This window comes from Sander lucioperca, chromosome 18 (genome assembly GCF_008315115.2).
Source record: "Sander lucioperca isolate FBNREF2018 chromosome 18, SLUC_FBN_1.2, whole genome shotgun sequence".
In the NCBI taxonomy this organism is placed as follows: Eukaryota; Metazoa; Chordata; class Actinopteri; order Perciformes; family Percidae; genus Sander; species Sander lucioperca.
In genome coordinates, this window is record NC_050190.1 from 16,272,943 (window position 1) to 16,299,981 (window position 27,039).

The 27,039-nt window shown below is 42.5% G+C and overlaps 1 protein-coding gene across 6 annotated transcripts in view; it reads right to left on the reverse strand.

Moving 5' to 3' along the window:
• Positions 1-12,461, reverse strand: part of tiam2a (TIAM Rac1 associated GEF 2a) — a 75,780-nt gene extending 63,319 nt beyond the window's left edge. For all 6 annotated transcript variants that reach the window (XM_031288685.2, XM_035994705.1, XM_035994703.1 and 3 more), the window contains exon 1: positions 12,211-12,461. The gene's annotated coding sequence lies outside the window, so the exon portion shown is untranslated. The remainder of the gene's footprint in view (positions 1-12,210) is intronic.
• Positions 12,462-27,039: the final 14,578 nt, after the last annotated feature.

Consider the following 27,039-nt stretch of genomic DNA (forward strand, 5'->3'; position numbering starts at 1 on the left):
CAGACGTGAACTAAATGAAATGACATGTGGCTGGTGAATACAGCTCTATCTGGGGTAGTAGGGCAACCAACTAAGTCTGGCTTTGACCCAGCAGACAGACACACACACACAAACAAACACAAACACTGCACACACACCTGCTAAGCTGGCACATTAGATACTGTTGCAGAGGAGGGCCAAACACTGTGTGTGTGTGTGTGTGTGTGTGTGTGTGTGTGTGTGTGTGTGTGTGTGTGTGTGTGTGTGTGTGTGTCCCCTTCCCATCCATCACTGCCACAGGCATGCATTAATCCCTCTCTGCATTCTGGAGGAGCTCTGACGCCAGAGGGAGTTTGCCCTTGTGGCCTCCCCCACCCTGGGTATAGAGCACCCCGCACCCAGCCCTGGAGCCAATTTTACCCACTGCAAGTCTAAAAACTTTTTTCAGAAATGTGTTGGCACTGCGTGAGCTGATGGATCACCAACATATGATTTAAGCTTGCAAAGCCAGAGGACAGGTTGAAGCTAATGGATATGGTAATTCAAATGTTATCTCCCTATGCCAAGGCGAGCCATATGTTCATGGTAAACTAGCGCTTCAACTGGCAATGTCTCATCTTTTATGGCCTATTAAGGGCCAAAGTGTCAATCACAGTCAGGCCAAACAGGACATGAATCACTCAGCCCGCTTTGATCGAATTTATGAGCATTATTCTCTTCACCGTACAGGTTAGAAGACCACCTGACTGATTACACAAGGAAACAAACGTGTCAAACAAACTAAGTAAGGTAACAACCGGGTCATAGCAATTGTTGGTAATTGCTCAGCACTTTCTGCACTGTTAATAAATCACAGTCATGTCTGCTAAAGCTGTGAACTGTGACAAACTGACAGGCGGAAGCCAAGATGATGCTTTAAGGTAATTAGAGGTTGCTAGTCTAGTCTCGGCCTGTCTGGTTGGTTTGCTCATTGTGGTCAAGGTTAAGATAGATAACAAAAGGAGTAGCTAGCCATTAGGGGCCATTACCTGAGGCAATTACATACCATATTAAAGCCTTTCTTTTACCACATTGGCAGGTCTGAAAGACTGCCTGCGTTAAGTGCTCAGGATGGATTTTACCTGGCGAGAACATCTAAACGTGGAAGATCATTCAATGTGGCGCAAAAATGTCCACGTGAACAGGAGATAATTCAGCGCAAATCACGTAGCAAGCTGCTGACATCCATTGTTTCAACATACTGACACTTAAAGAAATGTCTGAAACAAGTAAAACTGAACTACAAAACAAGCATGATTATCCCTCTCTACCAGAATAGGAGGATTAACTTGTTTAAAACAAATTTCAGGACTGCATTGCTTATTAGGAGTGACCTTTTGTGCTGCAGCGAATCCAAACCACATTACAAATGCATTAGACGAGGAAAGCAGGAAAGCAATTTCTTTCTGTTTAAAAATGAAAATGAATGTGGTGATTCACCAGAAAGGCTTTAGTATTCTCATCACACTGTTGAGTGAGACAAACATACATTCTAGTCTCTAGCAGAGCAGAGTGGAGCCAGGCGACCGGCTGTAGATGGCAGGATAAAGCGAGAAGGCTGTCAGCATCAGGTCATAGACCTACATCAGAGCCCTGTAAACACAGGACCACAGTCTGGACGGCTAAATAAACTATCCATCAGGTAAAATCAAACGCTGTTTAGACACATACTGCAGTACATGGAGCCTATATGCATGCATGTTTACATACATGCAGCTTATAAATGTCCTTAAACACTTGGGCAGTCTCTAAAAAAGGAAGTATCCCACTTAAAGTACAGTTTTAGTAAACACAGTTCTTCGCTCACATGCAAGGAAAGCTCACGTAAATCTCCACATAAAGTAACCATCCTCTGACTTAAAGCTGCTCACAGCTACTGTCTTTCTACAGAATGGGGAGAAAACCTTATATTCTCTGCTGAGCTGGCTGTTGATCAAAGGTGGGCAAATTCCCGAAGCAATAAACAGGTTATGAAATAAGACCAGCTTAGTTCAATCTCACTGTTACAGGAAAAGCAGGAACACTATTGCTCCTGTTATTGTTAACCAAAACAATTTGTATTATTGCAGCCTCAAGCCCCTCAGCTGACCATAATATATATATGTTACTGTACACGGCAGACTTACAGCACAGACAGGAGGGGAGAAATCTGAGCTACAATGTCTGCTCAGCGTCCTGCAGGCACTGATGATGGGTGAGACAGCTGGTGAGGAGCAAGGCCCGAACACACACACAAACATTTTACTCATCACCGTAGCCACTAGTTCTGGATGTGTGAGGCTACTCTGTGCATGCAAGCAGGCTCCTAAATACCTGTGTAGGATGTACAGGCAAGCCACGTTATGAACAATTTTTATTTGTACAGATGTGTCATATGATTAAAGCTAATGTACTTTATACATCAGACCTAATATTTTAAACAATCTTGACATACTTTCATTACAACAGCCAACAAACAACAACACTTGGGTGTCTAAAAACCACGAGCCGTTAGCCTTGAACTGTGGCGAGCAGTTAAGTGTGTCTGTCTGTGGGATGTGGGAATTAAGGCTACACTGTACACATTGTGCCGGAGGACAGCTTAATGCTCACAAACAGGTTTAACACCTGTGGTGAGTGTGTGGACACATCTTTGCATGTCTGCTTGCCTTTTTCCCAGCAGACGTTTTAGTCAGTGCACAACCCGTGACCCAGTTTCTGTCCCTAAACTGTGTCATAGGTTAACATGCATTGTGTACGTTGTGTGTAACCTGTTTGGAGAAAGTTTGCTTGATGACGCGCGTATGCCGTTAATGCCTTTCTATCTGACTCCTTTTTATTTTTAAGTAGATTTTGACTCTTAACATCGTGGCAATTATTCTACAAAGCTCACTCTCAAAAAGGAGCCCAGATGGCAAAAGGTGAGATTACATTTTACCGTTGAATTATCACAAGGAATTATCGGAAAGCTGTTATCGAGCTCTAATCTAGAACAGGTGCTCGACAAAGCTCTCAGGCAGTTCTGTATTTAAGTGGAAAAGCTAAATAACCGCGACAACAAAGACTGACCTGTGCTGGCTGCAGGAAAAACACAGAAACCAGTTTCTCTAGTCAGGGGCACGTGAGCTAATTTCGACTGCAGCAGAAAAGTCACAGATAAATCTTTGCAAAACAAACTCCTTTGTCCAGCTTTGCAAAGCCTTTTCACTGAGGAATGCAGTTCACAAAGACTGATAACACAGAGACAAGCCAATGTGGGCACCGAATGGCACCTCATCTAAGGGCACGGCAAGACTCGGCTAAGCGCTAGCAGCTGTGCCACATGTGCACCGCTTTTACCGACATGATTAAATTAAGCCCCCTGCCAAACTCATTATTATCCCATCCATATAGGGAGGCTCAAGAATGTCAATGAGGACCGCGCTCATTATGCAGTCGTCATGCAAAGTGCCCAGAGAGAAACAAGTACATTCACACAATTACAGACTGTAAATCAACAGCATATTTGAGCTCTTTTGTGTCTCTGAAAAATTATAGGCCAGTCCTTTAATTTTTATTCTGTAAAATAAATTCCTCGACCAATTAAATTACAGCTCACGGGCAGATGCGACTGCCGGGTGATGTCCCATAGGACTGGCTGGTGGAATCGACAGGCAGATGCTCCCACCAGCAGAGGTCAATAAGGTCAAGCTGTTCCATTATGAGAGGACAAGGGTGGTATTTATTCACAGCCTTCTCCTCCTAAGCAGGGCTGGGCTTTAAAAGAATGGAGATGGATACTTAACCCTTGAGGCAAACGGCTGACTACAATCCATCCACTGTTTCTCTCATTACTGGTGGAGATACAGAAACTGTTCCACCCATGCCCACTAAGAGGAAGGTATGAAAAAAGAGCAGTAAGGTGGAAAGAAAGTTGCTGGAGAAATTCACAGATTATCTGACTCCTGAATGATCAATAGAATGCGCTGCCACCCAGGCGAGATAATAACAAAAGAATAGGGAACAGGGTGTTCTGCAGTACAAAACTCACTTTAAACAGCAGCAATGACCATAGAGGCACATATTGGTGAAAACCATCTAACCTGACATGACTTGTCCACGGAGTCTGTGAGGCTGTTTTGTCTACATCAAAATGGCTCTGATGTACCTCGGCATATAGAAGATGATACTGAACTCAATATTATTAAGCAATGTATCGTACCTCGTATTGGACCTCTGTGGCTAGCCAAAACGTACTGCACAGTGTGCCAAAAGGCCCAGACATTAAGCATGATGATATGGATGCTGCTAAAAGCTCGGAAAGAATGAGAGCTGTCTTCCAGCTTTTTAAATATGTGTTGGTTAAAAAGCCTGTGGCATTGTATGAGACACACACACAAAAGGTTGAAATGTGTTAATTAAGCTTTCCACATCTCAATTCGAAATGTCATCAGCTACAATACAAATGGACATATGATTCATCGAGAGAAAAGAAAGAATACAGAGAAAAATGATGCATGAGGCTAATAATACAACCTGACGGTGTAAGTACAGCTTTTCACCCAGCTCCTTGAACTGTAACAATCACCTCAACTGTCAGGAAACCCCAGGTCCTGGCGTTTCTCAACACTGTTATTAATAGTTTAAGCTTAAGCCTGGGAATGCCTGTACGAACTGTGCACTGTACAATATTGTTATATATATTAGTGTATTTAAAAAAAAAAAAGGCAACCACAGGTTTCCAGTGAGGCAGATGTCTCCACGCGAGCAGACCACAGGGCTTGCCGCTAGAGACAAAACCGCTCGCTCGCACACACACAAAATTACTAGTGACGAGCAGGACGAGCGCCTAAAGAGACTGGTGGTTTTCAAAATAACTTCAAGAAAATATCACAGTTATTAAAGTCATTCTTTTACAGTTTGACTCTCTGCCAGGACATTTGAACTGAGAAAATTGGCAACCGCTAATTAAAACGGACCAAGTCAGAGCATAGATATCTGAGGCAAAATAAGTCAAATTAATCATTCTAGTACTTTTTGTATTGACAGAAAAAAATGATTTGCAATAACCTAGACACCAGAGTCAGTGGGATGAGTGATACATCAGCCACCTATTAGTCACCAGTCAGGATGTGCTCTATGGATCACTAACCTTGTGAGACTGTGAATAAACGATTTCACCCTCTTAAGGGAAATGATATATAATGAATGGCTTCACCACGGTACGCATTCACTTTAAACCAGGCCCTGTCACATGCAAGGTGAATATCAATGAGTATATAAAAGGGTAGAAAAATGCTCTGAAAGGTGTTTTTTTTCTTTGATATGCTAGCAAAAGGATTCATGTCATGAAAGCAGATGATAGAGATCAAAACCCGCATCCTGTTAGAACCAACAGGCGGTTCACACAGTTACTCCGTCAACATGGATGATGAAGGCTTTGAGAGAGTTACGACGTGTAACAGAGTTCTTGTTATTCAGCTAAAAAGAATGAAAGCAGAGTAGCTGCCACACACACACACACACACACACACACACACACACACACACACACACACACACACACACACACACACACACACACACACACACACACACACACACACACACACACACACACACACACACACACACACACACGTTGTGAGTCAGGCGTTCCTCCTTTTACCACAGAAATTCAGTCTAAACTGCACGCTCACACATCATCTACATCCAGGGAGATGTGGAAAAGCCAACAATGGTCCTGTTGAGTAGGTCAAGCCATGAGGAAGGTTTCAGGAGTTGAGTCAGATGACCCATACCCCTAGCCTAACTGTTTAGCTTTAGCATAAAGACTGGAAGCCAGGAGAAACAGCTAGCCTGGCTCTGTCAAAAGGTTCCAGCAACCCTAAAACTCGTTGCAGTGTTGCCCAAGACCCTCTCATAACCTCGTTTAGATCAAAGTCCTTGGACAGAGGGGACTAGGAACAAATCAGAGAGTTTCTAAACTAAGCAGTTTACTTTCTTGGTTCCAGCACCTTTAATAACATTAGGATCGAGCTGCAGACACATTAGGAGTTAGCCTCTCCAATGACAGTTGAATGTCAAATTACATCAATAGCCTCTGGTATCCCCTGTACACACAGCACACACGTGTCTGCCAGTGAACTGGTTGCCCATCCATCCTCTTATAATCATACCATAAGGTTAAGGGATTCTGCAACATTGCAGTGATTTTCTGTGAGTGGCAAGTTTTAACAATCCTCTGAGGGGACTGTGAACCCATGGACTGATAAGACTTTTAAAAAGCGGCATTTACTGTATGTAAGCCCAGTGATCTGCTGTAACACCGTTTGAAGAAGAAGACATTAATATTGCAGGAGTGTCCCAGGTTGCAATAAACTGAGCAGCGACCTGCACTCTGCGTCATCTGCTTGACTTGGCATCATCCCATGGAGGAACCTGACAGCGATAAGACTGACCTTCTTGACTTTGTATAAATGCTGTGCTCTTGTGTAATTTGTTGGAGGTGAGTTGATGGCATGTTTGGTGGCAAAAAAAGGTGGCAGAACTGGGAAGCAAAAATGATTAGAAAGACATACCTTTGCTCCTAAAAGGGTACATAAAGTGTGTGTGTGTGCGTGGGGGGAGGAAATCATTCTGCTTTTCTAAAAAGGTTTCTCTTCTCAACACTGGTTTATACAAGGCTTGCTGGGTGAAAAAGTCTAGACTGTCCTTTGCACCTGCGCCCATAAACTGTGAAAGCCACCCGAGCCGTGCACTGTGCAGCCAGGGTGGCATGGAGAGCGATCCAGGCAGTGTGAGCAAGTTGTTCCCCCTGGGCCACAGAGAGTGAACTCTGGGTTAAACAGCTCATATGTAAGAGCCAAGCGGAGATCGTGTCTTGGCGCTAGCAGAGCAGAGAAAAGTGAAGTTGGAAGTTTCTGGGCAATGAGGAAACCCAAGTCGACCATAGTGAGAAATGAAGAACTGCTAGTCGATCTTAGGGCATCCAGAGGGTGCTGTAAAAATATGCAAGCCCACACACAGGTTCTCCCACCGCAGCCTGGCCGATACACCACTTGGCTTCCCTAACTTTGAGGATATGATGCACATTGCTGCAATTTTACAGACTGCAAAAACTGATAAAATGTTCCTAAAACTACTGTTCCTTTCTCTTATCTTGACATGCTTTACAATGAGTTCCTTCACTCATATATCCTTTTCCTTTTAACAGTTGAGGCCTGTCAGCCAAATAAGCCTTGATGATGATATCGCCCCAGGAAACAGGTTATTTGGCTACATTTACTTCAATTTTTTTTAAGAAAGCTTTAATTGAGCGTGTTCACTGAGTGGATGCCAGGATTGCCGTTGACCCAAAGCAATTAGGACCCTGCCTCTGTTTACGCTGGCCGGATGCCAAATGACTGAACCAACATGACAAGGCCTGGAGACTGAGAAGTGGAGAAAAGAGCTTATCTTGCTCGGAGATCAAACCACATACTGCTAAAGCGGAGAGGGGCTGGACAGGGAGAGGAGAGCTAATGAGGCAGAAAAATGTTCCTCAACCTAACACTATAAGGGCTGCCAAAGACCCTCCCCAATGCATTTCATGTCTGTCACAAAGCCCAGGAAACCTAGCATATATGGGCACATCGTGCCCAGAGCAGTTCAGTGGAGCGAGCTACTGAGCAAGCAAAAGGAGGTAAACAACATCAATATCTTGTAAGACTGCAGAGTTATAGCAATTTTGTGTTGTGATGACAGATATATTGGTGCTAAAGGAAGACTGTGATGAATGGAGTATTGGACACAGTTGGATCCATGTGTGGTCAGTGATGGATTTGTGCACATCACAACACGCCTTCCTTCGGCTCTTTACAACTATGATTTATCATCTTTCAGAAGAATCATATCGTGATCAGGCTACAGTGATGCAGAAATTTGATATCTAAATTAACTGTAAACTGTAAAGAGATCTGGCACAAATAAAACCACGCAGTTCAAAGACATGAACGCAGCTTTGATTATTTTCTGAATATTTTAGCAGAATTAATCAATCGCCTAGCTTGAAGTGCTGTGCATAAAACATCAGAAGTTGGTGGGCTTCCTAGCTTTCGTCAAAGACAATAAGATTCTCCACCCACTGATGAGCAGGTGGGATGTGCTGGAGTAAATGTGTACCCGGTGTTTGCTCCATCCATCATGGGGGGCAACACAAGACACATGGCGCCAACTGAACATCCAAGCAGTGAGCGCTTTGACCTGTAGCACCAGCTGTGTTTGCCTTTCCAATAGGGCAGGGATAGTAAGGGAGACCTTGTGGCTACTGGGCCGAAGTAGGGCAGATCAATCTCAATTTCTATTGTTATAAGGATTGACCGGTAAGCAGGCTTAGAGCCAAGGAGAGGGGGATGCAGAATGGGGTATTTCCATACAATCAGAGCTGTTGATAACCTGAAGAATGTGCCGTCTTTTAAAAAGGTATAAAAAAAAAAAAACACAAATATCATGCTCATACAGAGTACTGTACACAGCATAAGACTGTTTCCAGCTTGAATTTGTAATGAAAGGTTTAAATAGTATTTTACACACAGCAGCAATGTGCTGAAAGAATATGCTTTGAGCATAAAATAACAAAACACACACACACACACACACACACACACACACACACACACACACACACACACACACACACACACACACACACACACACACACACACACACACACACACACACACACACACACACACACCTTCTTTGCCCAATACTACTTGTCCTCTCCGCCTCATTGTTCATACATTTTGATAATCAAACTACTTCTTGTATGTTCACGGCTTGTAAATCACTTGGTCGGGTTCAAAGTGCTGAGGCAGCACCTTTTCCAGACTGAAATATTGCATGCAGTCTGGTAAGCTCGCAGGAATTACATGCACTGCTACTCAACTGCTGCCATGGGGGCATTTTGTTCCTTATGCACACCATTCCCCATACGTTTATATGGCCATCAATAAAAGAATGGTAATAACATGTCTTGCAGTTATTTCTTTGGGGTTAATGAAAGTCTTACTCACAAGTGAGTCGTGTGGTGCCGTTTGAAGAGCCACCTCACTCACTTATTCACCTACACCCCAATCACCCACACCTAACTCTTAATCCATTACCTTGTCTAACACATTGTTAAAGCGCCTGCCACCATTTAATCTTCATTTTCTTTGCAAACCCTACGAGCCATTATTTAGCAGGTGACCTCAGAAGGAGTGCAATTCAATTTAGACCTATGCGTTAATCTCCTCAAGAGGTCCGGGAGTTGTGGCTGTTAAGAGGAGCATGAATGGGTGCATCGGTTCAGCTAGATGAAACCACGCCGCTCTGCTGAGCTGGACAGAAGGTTCAGAAGGCTGTGCAGCCGAGCAGGGGATCTCGTGTTGGAGCAGAAACACAAAGTGAAGCTGACTGAACAAATCCCTTGAAGTGAATGAGTGGGTGTGTGTGTGTGTGTTTGTGTCCACGCCAACCCAGTAGCCACAGCAAAACAATTTAAATTCAGAATCACTGAATTATGCAGCACAGAAGGTACAACGTGTCTCTTTTTGGCTGTTTTTTTAGTCACAGGGTTCAGTTATTATTTTTGTCCAAACTGCCACTACAACACAGGACGGGTAATGTCAATGTCGCGTTGGTGATAGGTCTTGGACCTGTACTTGTGTGCACCCGGAAAGGGGTCAAAGCCAGTCATGTCCGTGTTGGTTGGCACCTCGATGAGTGCGGTAGCAAATGAGAAGTCTTGGCCAAGATGCTGTCAACACCAGCTTTTAGTTCACCTGCTTTTTATAGCAACCACTCCAGACGCTGCTGGCCATAGACTACTAGCAAACACTTTGAAAGTCAAATATAATCTCAACCACAGAAGTAAGAAATAGAAACATACAGGCCACCATTATGCTTGCCTGACTGGACTGTCTTCACTGAAACAGAAGCCTTCAAAGGACATTGTAATCGAGGGAGTGAACATGCTGAGAAATGGACAAAGAGAGAAAGTTGTTGATTTCAATTTGATCCATTTCAAATCCTTTTGTTTCAAAGATGCACCAGTCATGTGGAGCCTCTGTGGTTTTCCCCTGCAGTGCCTCTCTACCTAGAGACAGTAAAAGGCCTTCATCCCTGTGTGACAATAAGCACAGATGTTACCCATGCCTGATAAGTCACATGCACGCCACCTTATATGGAGAAAAATGTGCCGGGGAGAAGACATGAAACATTGGCGTTTCTCGGCCAGTGTGCTTCAGAAGAATTAACAACGACCGGCACTCACACACGACCTTCCAAATTGTCTGCGGAGAGGAGAACTACAACATTCAAATTGTTCTTCTCAATAACTCCAAAGTCACACACTGTATATCAACTGACATCGCACTTTTAATGGAGGGAAGTTCCTGTGGTGATTATGTCACCGTTTCATGACGTTACTGAGCCCTTCAACTTAAATTAGACAAGAGATGAGCTGTAGATGCCTGCAAAGCAATTCTGCGCCACCCAGAGAGAGGGTAACATTACATTTCCCTTTTACCACTGGTAAACAACTTTGACAAACTTGACAGTCCTGCCAGCTGAAAGTCTTTTCTGGCAACTCGTGTCACAAAAGGAAAGAGTGAACAAGCAAACAATTATGGTTTTTTCAATAAAAAAGGAAATCACGGGCCACACTCAATCAGTATCACTCTGATTCTAGACCCCGTCCCAACTGGGGGAAAAACAGAATAGTAAAAACATAATGTTCCTTGTGGTCGAGGATTTCTTTGCCGCAAAAATGTGAAGCGCAAAAGCAAAAACATGCATGTGGTGCAATGGCTTCTGACCCGGCGATATTGGTATTGGCCTCCAAAATCCAAAAGAAAAAACAGGGTGCACACATGAGAACAACAGCAAGCATGCAAGTACATAACTATTTCTGTAGAGTCCATTAAACAGGCAAGGGGTGCTGAAATATAAACCAATCACAAAGCACATTCTGACCACCAGAAAGATAAACGGAAGACTCTCTTGCGTCATGTTGGGCTGAGCCTAATCCCTGGATAAAAACAATCCAAGTAAACGATTAGAAACCATTTACAGTGCATTCACTCATCTAATCCATCATTCACTAATCCCACTAATTGCCATTAAATATCACATTTCCTCAAGACTGAACAGGCAGATCAATAGCCAGGCCAGCCAGCCTCAGTGAGTCAAACATTAGCCTGTTTTTTTATCATTAAGTGTTTTTATCATTACAACCCTCAGCAGTGTGCAAAGGTAGCAGGACAGTCAGACTGACACTTTCCCACGTGGCTTTCCGTATAACAGAGGGCCCACCAACCATGCCAAAAGGAGTGCCCGGCCCTTCCTCCTACTCCTTGGGTCTGTTTTCTTTGGGCGGGCCCTTCACTCCAGGGGTCCCGGGGCCCTTTTGTTACCTCAGTATGTGGCTACAGAGCCATTCCACCCCAGCACACAGCCAAACGATACAAGCTGAGGGTAAATCACATCCAAACACAACAGCAGAACACACTTAGTGCATAAATCAGAAGGAAGAATAAGAAGCAATAGGCACACACTGACGCTACTGTGAGCTACATGTTGAACATCTCTGCACTCAAGTGATCTATTGTGTCAATACAATGACACCCAAATACCTTTAGTTTGGAGATTTTATTCAGCGTGCTTACAGGGTGCATTTTATTTCATTTAGGCTTATCGTACCAAATAGTGTTTCACACCAAACTAAATACTTAACGTATATTGCATTCATGAGGAAAGTAAAAATCAGCACTCACACTGGCTGCTTTAATCTGACGACTATAAATTTAAAGAGGGGTCATTCTTTCTCTCTAGGACAATACACACAGATGACTAACTACTCTGTACTTTTTACAGTGGTCCATGGTGTAGTACTCTTACAATAAAACGCCTTTCACCATGAAACAATTAGCCTAGCTTCGGTTTGTATGTTTTTACAGCCAAATGATTTCAGTCACAGCTGCTGCAGCGAGATTTACTGCTCACACTAACCAATGAGAAGTCACTCGTGAAATTAGTGCTGAATATTACACAAACATCCCCAAACTTTTGTTTAACAGACAAACTTTGTGAGACAATCCTGATTAAAGATGCGTTTAGGTGTTGCAGCGGACAAAGCCTTTACACAGACATGAGCGGATCGAGTCATTTAAAACCAACGTGACTATAAAATAAGTTCGCTTGCAACTCACCGGCTAATGTCTCCTCTGATAAAACATACTTCTCGCAGTATTCACGTGCTTCCCTCTTCGCGACCGCTAAGTATAACGTTGTTGCATTTAACAGAAACATAAAAATCGAAAATTCTTGAAGCGTACTTCCACGATTCCTCTGTTTCCAGACCAAATGTTCCTGGGACGAAGCGCCAAGAGACTGCGGACTCCTCCCAGACAATGTGGGGTTAAACTCCTCCTTCCGACGGACCCTGAGAGGGGGGATGGCCGTGTTCTTCAGTAAAACATGGAACACCGGGGGATTAATGACAAGTATATCTAATTATATGCTAAAACACGGAAAATCAGGGGTTCCCAAACAGTGGTTCGTGGACCTTTAGAGGTCCCTCGCGGAGATGCCAGGGTCCTCTGTGAAATCAATAAGGTTTAATAGGCCTACATGACTACTGCAGTTAAATTAAAGTAGCGTTAGACCAATTTTACACATAAGTTCAGTTTGAATGTGATGATGATGATGATGATGATGATGATGATGATGATGATGATGATGATGATGATGTCAGCACAGTTATCTCTGCCTGGGCTTGAGACTTAATTTTTTTTTTATAGAAAGCCTGCTTTTACAAACTGGAGGTGTGGGGTCTGAAAGTAGTTGGAATTTAGGAGGCAAGGGAGGGTTAGGGTTATTGAAAAATGCTACAGAGTTGCATTATGAGAAATGTAGGATCCAGTGGTTTTGGAACTTGAGCTATACTAGTAGGGACTCAGGGCCAGATGTACGTACATTTGCGAATGTAGCATTATCAGCGCCATGGCCAACCCGCAGAAAGCGCACGCTGTGATACTTCAGCTCACGTTGTATTTACCAAACCTGCAGTTCATCGGGGAATCTGCGCCTTTCTCCTCCCGCTATACCGTAAATTGCGCGCATCTTTCTATCATGGATCAGCCACCAAATCAGTCAAAACAGCGAAAACAAAGATTTAGCGATAACAAAGTTGATCTGCTTGTTTATGAGGTAACAGCTTGATGTGTGTTATTTCGGCATTAGTGGTGGGGAAATGTACGTATTGACTAGTGCGCTAGCAAAGCGTTAAGTACTGCTGATGCTATGACTGTTTGAAATGATCCTGATGCCAATATTCCCGGCAGGCAGTCTGCGCTTTTACCTCAGTGCGGCCAGTTTGTACATACCTCGCCATGCTTTTACGCACAAATACGCCTGAAGTGGGCGCAAAAGCGTTAGTACGTCTGGCCCAAAAGGTCAGGATATCTCTTTTCTGCTTTAATCTGTCTCTTTATGGAAGTTAGAGTACCTCTTTAAAACAGTGAAGGCGCAGATTAAGTCCAACAGAGGAAGCGGACAGTAACATACACACAGTTTTTACACAGAAGTGTTCATACACACACATATATATATATTTATGTGCGTAGGTCCATGCGGATCCTCGCAGACATGGACAGGTGACACGTTTGTACAGACAGAATAATAAGTGTGTGGTTTTTTTAGATCAGGTTTTACTGTTTTACCTATCGTACATGCATCTAATTTAGAATTAATTCAGCTTTCTTGGGACAGACTTATTGAATTTGGATCTGTAGTCCTATGATCTATTTGGCAGCCTTTTGCTTGGTAAGGTGAACATATTTTGCATAGCACTGTCAACCCTGTCTGTCACATGGACTAATGAACTGATAAGCAACGTGATAGCAAACAGGTTTGGTCTCCTCAGACAATTAAATAGCATGCCAGTGAAGAGAATCATCATTGTTATTCTTGGACCTAACGTTTAAGTATTCATCACTCCCTTTCATTTTCTCTCTATCATTCTCAGTCATGCACATCCAAATGCCTTTCCTTCCTGATAACAGTTGCGATGACCAGGCCTTCGTTTCCTGCAATCTCGCTGGCAATGCTCGTAAAGCACAATCCGGCCTTGTGTTTTGTAATGTGGCTCTTTGGCCAGGCATGTCGACCCGGCCATACCCATTTAATCTGCATATCAGCCGCTTTACAGCTGCTACAGTGGGATCTGAATGCAGATGCCTATCACTCTGCTGCCCATTGTAACTGCAGATACCGTAATGCTCCTTTTATCACAGATTAATCTACATCTGTCTACAGAAGAAGCAGCCTTTCATGCCCCTTTACTTAGCCACAGGGTATTCAGCTACAACTAGCAAAAATCAACATATCTTAATATGCATCTTCAGGAGTGCCAAATGATTATGCAGACAAATGAGGTTGTGAGAGGATGTGAATCACTACAAGTGGAGATATGTTGAAGACAAAAATGTGGTTCTTCACTGATTGAAACACTGATGTAACCCAGGATCTATTATTTGTCCATAAGAATCATTCCATTGAACCATGATCGCCTCAATAATCCACGGGGAAAACTGTGTGTTACCAATGACGTGCTACAGATCCCCACCCAGTATGTAATGTTGTTCAGTGCAGCATTCTGGATATTTTCTAAGGCTCTCTGTGTCATCTGGCAGCTTTCAGGAGCTCTGGTTACTCTCATTAAACCTAATTGGCTCTGACGGACATTCTGCCACCTATCATCTCTTTCTGTCTGTCTGTTCGCTTGACACAAGACAACAACCCTGAGAGGGCCTATCCCATGAACGCACAGAAGAACTGTTAGAGCACTAGTGATGGCTGAAATATTGGTATTTTGGTATTGGTATAAATATTGGTATTGCCAGTTTATTGCTTTTTTAGGGAGTAGGAAAACAGTGAACTCAGCCAGCATTTTGTTTTTTTCCTGCTGACGCTAAACAAATATTCTACAGGCAGACAGGAATGGGCTCAGACACACACACACACACACACACACTCACAGTTATCAACACCTCAACGCCTTCTCCTTCTCTATAAGAAGGCTTCTCAACAACCCCAGTCCAGCCATCGTACTGTTCTCATCATTACTGTATGTGAGTGTAGGGGAGAGGGGCAGCAGATCCCCTGCTAAGTGATTTTTCTCAGCCTTCTCACTGCTGCCCATTGTACCGATGTGGCATTATTACCACTAGCATGAGGGCTGGCCACACGTTATTACCTTGTCATTTGTCATTCAGCCTTTAATAACTCGCTGTTGCTGGGGAAAATTGTCTCATACAGTTGTTTCAAAGGCTGACAGGCTGGTGTGGAAGGTGCTCTGCGGCTGTCTGGAGGGGATGATGGTTTTCGTGCAAGGCGGTGTCCAGTAACACAAGGTAGGAGTTGTTATAAGGTGTGAGACAGAGGAAGGGCTATAATCAGACACTCTCACGCCACACCCTCAAACAACTCCTTACTTGTTTCTGTATACAGCAGCCAACATTAAAGCATCTGCAAACACAAAGAGGCGACCGCAGCAGCTCACACAATAGACAAAGGAAATCTTTACATACAAAAGATAGGGGGCACGACTGAAGATAAGGTATGAAAAAACCAGGCTATTTTGGAAAGCCTTTTAACTGAACGCAACAGATCTGATCCAAGTGACTCCTAAGGGCCTAAATAATGAGAAATCAATAACGACAACGAGTGAACTGCCAACCTCTCACGCCAGTGTTATGCAGGTCTTTAAAAGACAGTTGGAGCACTTAGGGACCGTTCGGTATTTATGGAATGGACTACCGGAGGAAAATAGGGGAGGGTCATGTCTTTTATTCTTTGTTGAGGGGAGGGTCACCCAACGTTTCATTTGTATTCATGAAAACAGCTAAATTTCAAAGTGGCTTGTTTGGTGCATAATTTTCCATGTAGCTCTCAGTCTCGGCCCCCCATCGCTAGCAGATAGGTCTGACCCAACAAAAATCGCAACATGACAGCAACACGAGTTTGGAGTCACTCACACGCCCGGTCAGCGAGCTTGTTACGTTACGCCCGCAATCTCTTGTGGAGCATTTATAACTTCGAAAAACCACAGGTTCCAGTTAATCTTATAATGGATATGTGTGTTGAGTTATTTAAACAAACTATCGGGGAAATAAACGCCTCTTGTCCGCAAATCTCCTGATAGAGCTCCAGCCAGCTCACAGCGGGGCCTGTGAAGGTGGACAGGCCGTGCAGCAAGCCAGCAACCCCGGCAGGCACCCGCCGGCTGTCACATCAGACTGTGGAGCTTCTGAACTCCGACACAGTCGTACCAAATTTGCAATTAGCCATACATTTTCGTAAAACGGCCCATATTTGAGCTCTACATAGTTGATTTCTCGCATAAAAAATCTCAGAAGTGAATTTAGTAATGAAATAGCAGACGAACAATGCATACAGTTTCCAGTTGTTGGCCACAACAGCAATCCATGGTTGTTGTGATTGTTGCAGCGCTTGGGACACCAACACACTTTGAATTTCTTATTCCCACGCCCACAGCTCCGCGCCTGGGTCCCGGTGATTTGAAATTGTGCAAACAACAGCCTTTTCAAGATATTTGAGAAGGAGGGAGTGGTAGCATGCAAGCTCCCAAATTGACGCTCGTCTGTGAAATGGAGTTTTGGATAATGTTCAGCTTCGGCAGCTTTACCTATATGCTAAAATATACAATGACTGAGGAAGCCTAGTGACCAGTCCATAGGAACCAGTTCATGTGTTGAATGTGTTACCCAGTGTGCTTTGTTGAATGGTCTCAATGTTTTATTGTTTTATTTCATGTGAATACTAGTTTACTAGAGGAGTAACTTAGTATTTGAAGTAATGCAGTAATGCAGTAGTTCCCATGCTTATTGTGTTTCCACAACTATGTTAGTGAGTAAATCTACTGAAATGGCCACCATAATAGTGGAGTGTGATGTGTAAGATGAGAAAGCAGAGGTTAAGTCATGTATGTCATGGTTGTAAAAAAACAGTGACTATCTGTACGTCTTTGCCAAGCACAAACCAGTACAGAAGGCATCAATAAATTGTTGGGGAGGGTCATGCCTTTTTTCCAAATCATTTTAGAGGGTCATATAAAAATGTATTGCTGGCAAAGGGTCAAGTCTATTTTGACTAAAGAGTCCAAAACTCCTCCGGTAACCCCTTAAATAAAAAATGGGGTCCTTTAAAACCCCCAGTTTAACTCCCTGTAAATGTGATTTCATCCTTTTACTGTAGTTGTCTTAAAAAAGAGTCTTACACAATAGCCTTTTGAACAAATTCCTTGAACTGTAGCCCCATGAAAATTACTCAGCAGAAACATCAGCCACAGATTATGTGCAGAAATACATCCAGCAGTAGGAGTTATACTGTAGATGATGGCTGATGGAGCAGCTAAATGCTTGACAGAGCGGCCTGCACCTGCTATCAGAGGATATATAAACCGACATGGATGTATTTGAGTGGGAAACTAAATATGTGATGGATCTGTCCCCACACGTTGCATCATCTGTCTGTCTGACTGCCACATGAATATGTCATTACTGAGAGGAGAGGGAGAGCAACAGAGAGCCGGGAGGGGGCAGGGTGTGCCTGAGCTGTTGATTACTTGAGTTCTAGGTGAAGAAACTGTCACAAGGGTGTGACAGAGAGAGGAGTTGAATTAGGTGTTTTGTGTTTTTGTGTCCCTGGGTATGGAGAAAAGATTGAGACAGCCATTTGATGAATGGCAGGATGGGACTGTAAAACAAAGATAGAGCTAAATAAAATAGGCAAGTGAAGCTGCACCTGTGGAAAATAAATTCTGGATTTGCACCTAAGGCCACTGTGTCTGCAATAATTGGATTGTGCAGGATCATTTAAAGGAGTTCACACAAGAAGGCGATGAAAGCAAGAGAAAAAAGTAAAGGGGGAGTTGCCCAAACTGTGCAGCATCAATAATTAGAAAATGTATCAAACAAAAATACAGTGTACAGCAGTAGATCCTAGCCAAGGGGTCAGGCACCCCCTAAAGGGTTACAAGATAAAGCTGAGGGATCAGGCAACAGTCAACAAGAAACATTATTCAGCTACAGTAAACAACATTTAGATGTTTTTTTTCTTCATATTTTCAATCTTTCAATCTATCAATCTTTGTTTTTTTCTCTTAAATCTAACAATATAAACTCTGCTTGGTTGAACTGGTTGTAACCCGAAGACATATGCAACCTGTGTCAAGGGCGTCTTCATTTTATTCCACATCACCTTGCAGGCAATTTTTGCATGTCACAATTCACAATTTGACTTTTTATGTAAAATGCCCACAATTGCTGTCGAATAAGCACCAACAGAAATAAAATCACAACATTATAATCAGGCAATGGTTCTATTTGTCTATCTACTTTTTTCACGTTTCATGCAGTACATTAAACAGAATGTGCATTTAGTTTTGCAGCAATCGTGTCATTTGGTGTGTGAATCATCACACCACTGTATGATTATGTTCCCTTATCATACAGTATATCCAGTTTATGGTATAACCCAATGCTTGCTCGCTCAGATAAGCTTTGTGGATACACATGAGCATCTGTTGTCTGAAAGAGGGAAATCTGTTCTATAGTTTTACCAAATCCCTTTAGGCTACAGTGCTACGCAAAGAAAACTCAGCGAACAACAACGTCTTTCTTTATCCCTGTAAGCTCCTATCTATGTCCTACCTATGTCTTATCTGCACTGAATTTCTACCTTTTAGCAATTCCTCTCAGGCAACATTGCTCACCTATATGAGCACAAACACATCCAGCTGCCTGCATTTTCTCTCTGGCTATTACAGTGAGTGACTCTGCAGTGACTGACAAGAAAATTTAACATACATGTTTGTCTTCCCATCAGGCCGTGTCAAGTCTGGCACATGGTGGCACCGTACCATGTCCAAAGATGGAAAACAAACATTTGACTGATGTTGGAGAGTTGACCATGTGGTCAGCATAACATCAGAGCTCGATTTAAAAATGCACCTAAGAAAACACACGAGTGCCCATTTTTACATCTTCTTTAACTGAATGTAGGGCAGAATTGACAATGACAAAGTTGAGAGTATGTAAGTTGCCAAATATGTCCCACATGAAAGAGGAAAGGATATAAATGATTGAGAGACTGTGAGGAGATTACTTTATGAAAGAAAGGTCAGGACTGGACAAGCCTTGTCTTTTATAGACTCTCAGAAAGAGAATAAGGAAGCAGTCTGTAGCTGTGGGCTGGCGTGACAATTTAAGCTGCTTCAAATCTCTTCACTCCTGGTCGAATGAATGCAACCACTGCCTCGCAGCCAGAAGCCAGTGGAGGGGAATCCAGAGCAAAACACATGGACACTTGATTGAGTTACCATAAGCTAAAAATGGAGTCAAATGAGAATAACATATTACAAGGCAACAAACGTATGTAAACAAAAAGCACTATTCAGTTAAAAAAAAATGGCAACGGCTGATTCCAATGAGCCAAATGCAATCATTCACTCTGAAGTGTAATGCAATTTGTATTGGGCTGTGAAGCTAAATTCTGCTCATTCTAATTCAATCAAGGCAACAGACAAACTGAAAACAAGCCATGCAATTCAGACACAAACAACTTGGAGAAGAAAGTTGAAGGTTGGGTATGAAAAACCTGATAACTACATTCTTTAATTGCAACATTCAACTTCACAATAACTTTGTCACCTATTAATGTATCTATGATTGTGATATTGCTGGCCTTCGTGGCTCCCTGGCGTAATACCGAAGGTGTTAGAAACAAATGGGCTCTTACTGCTCCATTAGGACTGCAATTGTCCCTCTGCCGGTCCACTGAAGGTAACGTTCCCACACCAATTACCTCCGTGCTCCCCGCTGAGAAACACTTTCACACCCATGTGAAGGGAGCAGAGCACAGTCCTGTTAAAATTACCTTGTTAAAATCAGCTCATTTCACTTTCCTAATTAGAAACACACGTTGTTTTGGGTCTCCCACAAAATCATCGCCTACCAGTACGACGCAGAGTAACAGAAAGCACCAAACTATAGCGAGGCTGTTGTCTGTCTGGCTGCTCGGGTTTTAAACAAAGTAGGAAATGACCTGGAGCTGTTAATGGAAAGCTGATACCCCCCCCCCCCAACTGTCTGGACTGGTTTGTTTACAGGCCCTGTGGAGGCATGCATGGCAACGATGGATTAGTTTGTGTACTGGTAAGCTTTCCAAGTTTGTGTCTTTGTTTAAAACTCATGAGCAGTCTCCTTGGGGATAACCACTTATTATGGCAGGTCTGTCAAGCTTTCAATTTCTCCCCATGTTGTAAGAGTGAACATAGTTTGGAAAGTGGTGTCTTTTTTTTTAGCCTTTACAAAAAGAAGAACAGAAGTACATGGAATGGTTTAAACAGTGTGTTTAACTGTGTTTAAATGCATTTAACGTAAGTCACAATCGTTAGCATATCCGGCCAACTACCTACTATAGTGGGGACCAAACATATGTCCAAGGCCAAGGACAGCATCGTTAGCTAACTATATTAGTTCCACATCATGACTAGCACACCCTCTGTGTTATACACTGTGTGGAAGCCAGTCCCAGATGCTAGCAAGGTTAATACTAACATTAGCAGCTCTGTCCTGCTCTTAATTGGATTTGGGGAAGTTTACACACCAGCAACCCTTGCAGGCGTTACCTGAGATAGCATTTTTGCCAAATACGTTGGTTAGCACTAAAAAGCCTTTTTTGTTAAAAGTAAAACACTACACCAGCTATTTCTATCTACCCTGCTGCACAAGAAAAATGCTGTTTCTTTATTTCCTTGTCTTCTACACAGATCATAAAGTGGTGAGAATTCTAACTTTTTATTTGGGACATGCAGCTTTAGCCTCAGTCTTTTAGCACAATATCATGTAGGTAGCCATTAAGAATATATTTTGGACCCTTTTACAAGGTACTGGTTTCAAAATAAGTCGGCTGGAAAAAAAGTCACCTGGAGGAAGTGTTTATAACCAGCTAATTTAAAATTAGCTTAATTAGCTAGCTAGCTAGCTAGCTAGCTAGATACAGCTAATTACATCTGCCAGTGCCAGTTGTCATTTTAGCCTGGAAAATATAATATAGTAAAATAATATACAGTCAAAGGTTTAAGGTAATAAACCATAAGGTTTGTGTGGCAAATCTGTCAGGGTTATCACTGTAAACTGTATATGTGCTGTGCGAGAACAGAGTGAATGTCAATTCTACAACAGACTGGCTTACCGGATGTTCAGTGCAGGGATAAAGCCTGACTCATATGCCGGATGTACCTTCAGTTCCCATTATATATCCATTTAGCAGCAGCAGGTTTCCCCTTGTGTTTGTTTCCTACAACAGCCCTTTGTTTGTGTGTGTGTGTGTGTGTGTGTTTAGCGTATTTAGCTAATAATAGCTAATGGATGTGAAATGTGAGACTCTTCATTTGGGCTGTGAAATCGGATTAGTTCTCTGTGTGCTGTGATGTGTTTGTGTACGTGTGTTTGATTTGACAACAAAGTGTGTGTATAAAGGTAACATCTCCATAGAAAGGACAGAGCACCTTATTCAGAAGACAACTAAGAGTGGGTGTTTGCATGTACAGGTAGTGGATAAAATAACTAAAACACCAAATAGTATATGATATGAAGTATAGCGTTCCCCTTCAAAAAGAGCTTTACGCTGTCTTGTGCTGCTGCTGTACAAATCCTGAACTGTGGGTAACAGGATATTGAAGCTTTCTATAAGAAGGAAAGCCTTACGTTCTCCCCAGCCTAAACAGGTTTAATATTGTTTAGCTCTGGTGATTTGGGAGGTCATAGGAAGCATTTGAGTGCATACTCCTGTTACCACCATGGGCAACTGCTGCAGGACCCAGGAACTCGAGGCCAACGGGCTCTGAAAGCTCCAGGCCTACTGTGTGTCAAATAGTTTGTGCTAATTTAACTGAAAATGGCTTGGTTTAAGATCTTCATTATTTGTATATTAGTTTTGTATATATTTTGCATTCTTCCAAATTGATATTTAATCAAGTTACCACACAGTAAACCTGGGGCCAGTATTAAAAGCTATATGAATTGCACAGAGAGTGAAAGGAATAAGGGCCCAACTGCTCATTATTTTGCCCTGAGGCCCCCTAGTAGGTTAATCCAGCCATGCTCATCATGATGAACGACATTATTTTTCTGGTAAGGGCTCCGGGTTTGGCCCATTTTTGTTCTAAATGAATAACCCTCGAATTATTGTCCAGCACAAATTAATATTTTTTTTGTGATCAATTGATTTGTAACAATTGCTTTTTTCCTGTTGATGAAGTTTGACTTGTGTCAGTGGATTATATTTTTCCAAGATAATTTTTTTGGGCATTTTCGGCCTTTATATTAACAGGACAGCTGAAGACATGAAAGGGGAGAGAGGGGGGAATGACATGCAGCAAAGGGCCGCAGGTCGGAGTTGAACGTGGGCCCGCTGCGTCGAGGAGTAAACCTCTATATATGGGCGCCTGCTCTACCAACTGAGCTATCCGGGTGCACATGTCAGTGGATCTTTTATGGCAAAGCAGCTGGACACAGTTTGACTTTTGGCAGTTTAGACAAATGTTGAGACTCCAGTGCTCCATGATAACTCTTAAACATAGATTACACTGTGTCAAATGAATATCGCATAACAGGATTAATCTTAACAGTGAAAAACAAGAATTTCTAACAGCTTTAATACGAAATGTAAATATTTTAAAATTCCATGCAGACAGGTCTGCTAGTTTTGTGTAGATGCAAATAATGTACATTTTGAAACCCTGTTTGAACTGAACAGCAGACGAGTACAGTTCCAAAAATAAATGGTGGCCACATCAGTTCTATTAGGCTAATATTGTCAGACCTCTTTTATAGCCGACACACACCACTAATTGGTGCACTGGTTACTTTGCTGTGCAGCTGACCTTGTAATTATGATGATGTGACGATGAAAGCTATTTCTTTCATTTGAAATGTTTGTTATTTTGTCCACCTCCTGTGTTTATGTATCTGTATACTTGCTCCTACCTGCTCACCATTTGCATGGCAACAGAACTATGACCTGCACTTTAACTGGTGCATATCCCTTATCCTCTGTCCACTCCCTGGCAGCTTGACAAATAGCCGCAGTCTCTTTTACCATCTCTGGCTCCACCACTTTACTCCTCATCCCAGCCCAGAATGGTCTCATCTGAATAGGATCACCTTCCTAACACACTAACTGTTACGCTTGAGACGAGTGCCAGATTCATGTTTCTCATTTTCTCCCTAGTGTGTCCCACATGACACTCAGGGCGTGGGGGGAGAAATAAGATGAGGGAGAAAGAAAGTGGTTGGCAGAGGAGCAGATTGTCTGCTTACTCATTAGCCACAGCTCCCTCCTTCACCTTCTCAAACCTTCTGCACCACTTCTGACCCTCCTCTGCTTCCCCCACCACAGTCATTACTGGCTCCTGTTCTGAACTTAGCTTCCATTTCAACTTTTGTTTGAATATCACCTTATTACTCTGTTTAGTTTGACTTCTAATTTTAATTTCAATGCTGACTTAAACCGAACATAAACAGCTTTGCAAAGGTTGCATTCTTTGCAGAGATGTTTTACGGAATTATACTGTTGAAGCTCTTGTTGTGTCTATTGTTTGACATCAGTTCACACTGTTTTTTCATGTTTCCCTGATATATCATTACTTCTGGCATTCTTTTTCTCGTTAGCATACACTGTGCTGCAAAAGCAATATTATCCAAAATAAGACTGAAATTCTAACAGCAAAAATAAATAAATAATAAATAAAATACCTTAAAACACAGTTATGTAAATGTATTCAGTCAGCCAGGCTATCTCAAATGCAACTACATATTTTGAAGTAAACCGAAACAGGGAAAGTAGTCCCTAACAGTTCAAACTAACATGGTAATTTCAGCAAATTTGAGCAGATGTGTTACATAAAAGAACTTTCTTTACAGCCTCTAAAACCGCAGTTTTTTCAGGCAGTTTTTATAGACGATATTATAATCTTAACAGGTAAGAGCGCCAACTAACTTCTTCCTTCAAAAATGATGAATTAATTTCCCTCTAGTTTAAAAAGGTAATTTATTGCTCTCTATAGTTAATCTGGCCATGATGGAATTGAAACCTAAGAATAACCTTCAGGTGCTTTATTAAACTGCATGTGTAGTTGGTTTTATGAACCAGGCTCCTATTGAGAGGCTCAGTTACCAGGGAATCTAACCAGACTGCGACACGCTTCACTGGGGAGTAAAAAAAAAAAGAGGTGAGAGGCAAATGGTCAGATGGATAAAAAAAAAAAAAAAAGGATAAAGAATGGAAGCAGAGAGGAAGAATAATGAGGGGAAAGCATGGGGGAATGAAAGAAAGGGGGGGAAAAGGGGAAAGTTCAACCATGGAGATACAGAGGGAAGAGAGAATAGAGGCAGAATTGGATGGGACAAAGTGAGAAGTGCAGCATCAGCTCTGCTCATCACTCATTTGTCATTTAATTTGCAGAGGCTGCAGGGCGAAGCATGTTTAGTTTTTATATCACATCAAAAGAGGACCAATGGTCCCGGAGTTTAGAACGGAGGGAAAAGGGACAAAGGAGGAAAGACAAAGAATTACAGATTTTATTTTATAATAACACTTATAGGATGATCATGTACTGTTGGTACCCATCTGATTTTTAACTACAGCTCCACAAGATTTAACAGGAAAAAATGAAAGAGGGATAGGAAGGAAGAGAGTGTGAGAGCATGGGGCATTTCCTCTACATCTTCGCTAGGTCATGGACTTCTAAATCCTGATAATTACATACACACACACACACACACACACACACACACACACACACACACACACACACTGGTGTGACATCTGCTGTGGATAGGCCCTGTCACACTGCAGTCTCTGCTGGGGCCGGCCGTCACAGATGTTCTCAGCGAGGTCCTCCCCTCCAGTCCATCCCTCCACTCTTGAGAGAGTTCTGAAGGGCCACCCGGAGAGACACAGAGACAGGAAATCTGTTCTTTTTCTATTGAACAGGCCAGCGGATCCATATTACACACACACGTCAGACCTTACAGCCAAATTAAACAACTTGGATTTATTCAGGAGTGTGTGTTTCATGAATTCTGTCGCATGTCTCTAGGTAGGAGTGGTTTTTTTTCTAGCTATGTGTATGTGTAGATGCAAGTGTGTAGGTGCATTTGATCAAGATAGAAAGTATGTTGGTGTATCTGATATGTGTGGGTGGGATAATAGGAAGAGGTTTTATGTGTGTGTGTGTGTGTGTGTGTGTGTGTGTGTGTGTGTGTGAGAGTGTGAGAGAGAGAGAGAGAGAGAGAGAGAGAGAAGATTGTGTAGGTGTATGAGAGAAAGTGCTAATGTGTGTAAGTGTGTGGTTTAAAATAAGGGGGAAAAGTGTGTATTTCCTTAAATACTGTGTGTGTGTGTGTGTGTGTGTGTGTGTGTGTGTGTGTGTGTGTGTGTGTGTGACAGCCTGGAGATCCCTGATGCCTGCTGGTCATTAATAAACATGGTCATGAATGTTTAATCCACATCAGCAGGATGGCAGGGAAACCCTCGTGGGTGATATTGACAAAGTCGCGCACGCACACACACACACACACACACACACACACACACACACACACACACACACACACACACACACACACACAATGGACAGATTGGAAGAGCGGCAGGAGGGAGGTTTGAAGCGCTCAACGTGGGGTTAACTACTTGTGAGCAGGACATTGGCTCTCTTCTTCTGTCTTACCATGTAGGAAGATGAGAATTTAACATGTTTTACTCACAAACCTCCTAAAGATAGTGCTGTTTAATCAAAAAGAACCAATTCATAACAATAAATCAATACATTTCAGAGATCAGGATCAAGAGAAAAATCTTCAACAAGTTGTTATCAAAATGATATGCTTTGCTTTCATTATTTTGCATTGTAGGGGAGATTTTGAGTGTCATTCCACTTGATTAGTCTATTAAACTGTTGACAGTGTGTTCTGTGGATAATCAAAAGTAAATGGGTCATTATTTCTGGAAATAGATAATGCTGTTGAATTTTTTGAACGCAATCTTTCAATTCTGTGAGTGCCACAAATAAAATTCCATTCATCTAAATTGCAGTACATCTCAGATCACATCTCAAAATCTGTGCAAATAAAACCCAATTTTGAATAGTCAGACACCAGTAATGGTATAGCAGCTTTTTTTTTTTTTTTTTTTTTAAAGAACTTAAGTATCTGCCTTCAAAACCCCCAAGTCTGTCCAACTCTACCTCAAACATCTGATATGACTCCATTTGGATTTAAGTAATAAACAAAAACATCAGTAAAAGACACCACAGGGTTTGATCAGTACCTTGATTCTTACAAATCTGTCAACTTACTCTTCCCCGTACCCCCCCCCCCCCCCTGCTTCTGCGTGATTCTGGTGACTCAGGAATTCCCTATCTTTTTCATTTGACACTGTCTGCTCTGCTCAGTGACGCCTCCGACTCTCAGGAGGGAATCTGTTTCTTGCCATCGTAAACGAACAGGCAGACAACGAGGGCGCCTTCAGGACTAATTACCAGCTAGCTGCTGCACCATGCTAACAAACAGCACGGGGGGAGCAAAGCACACTGGGGGCGAACAAATGGAACAAATGGAGTCATATGTGCGGGCAGGTACACACACACACACACACACACTATAGTACATAATGGAAACAATGAGGCTTGTTTTGCCAGTTGATGAACCAGGTGTCACATCTGCAGGAAGAAGCTGAGTCAGCCTTTAATAACCAGCTTTTATAAGGTCTTCTTTCCAAATGATGACAGACCTGTGGAGGCGACACTAACTGCATGAGAACAAAGAGGATATAAAATGTACACTACGTAATGAGGCTGTGTGAATGTGTGTGTTGAGGTGTTATCACACGCCTTCTGTAGCTGAGTGCAAGAATGAGACTTAATCATAAAATTGATGTAAATGCTGTGG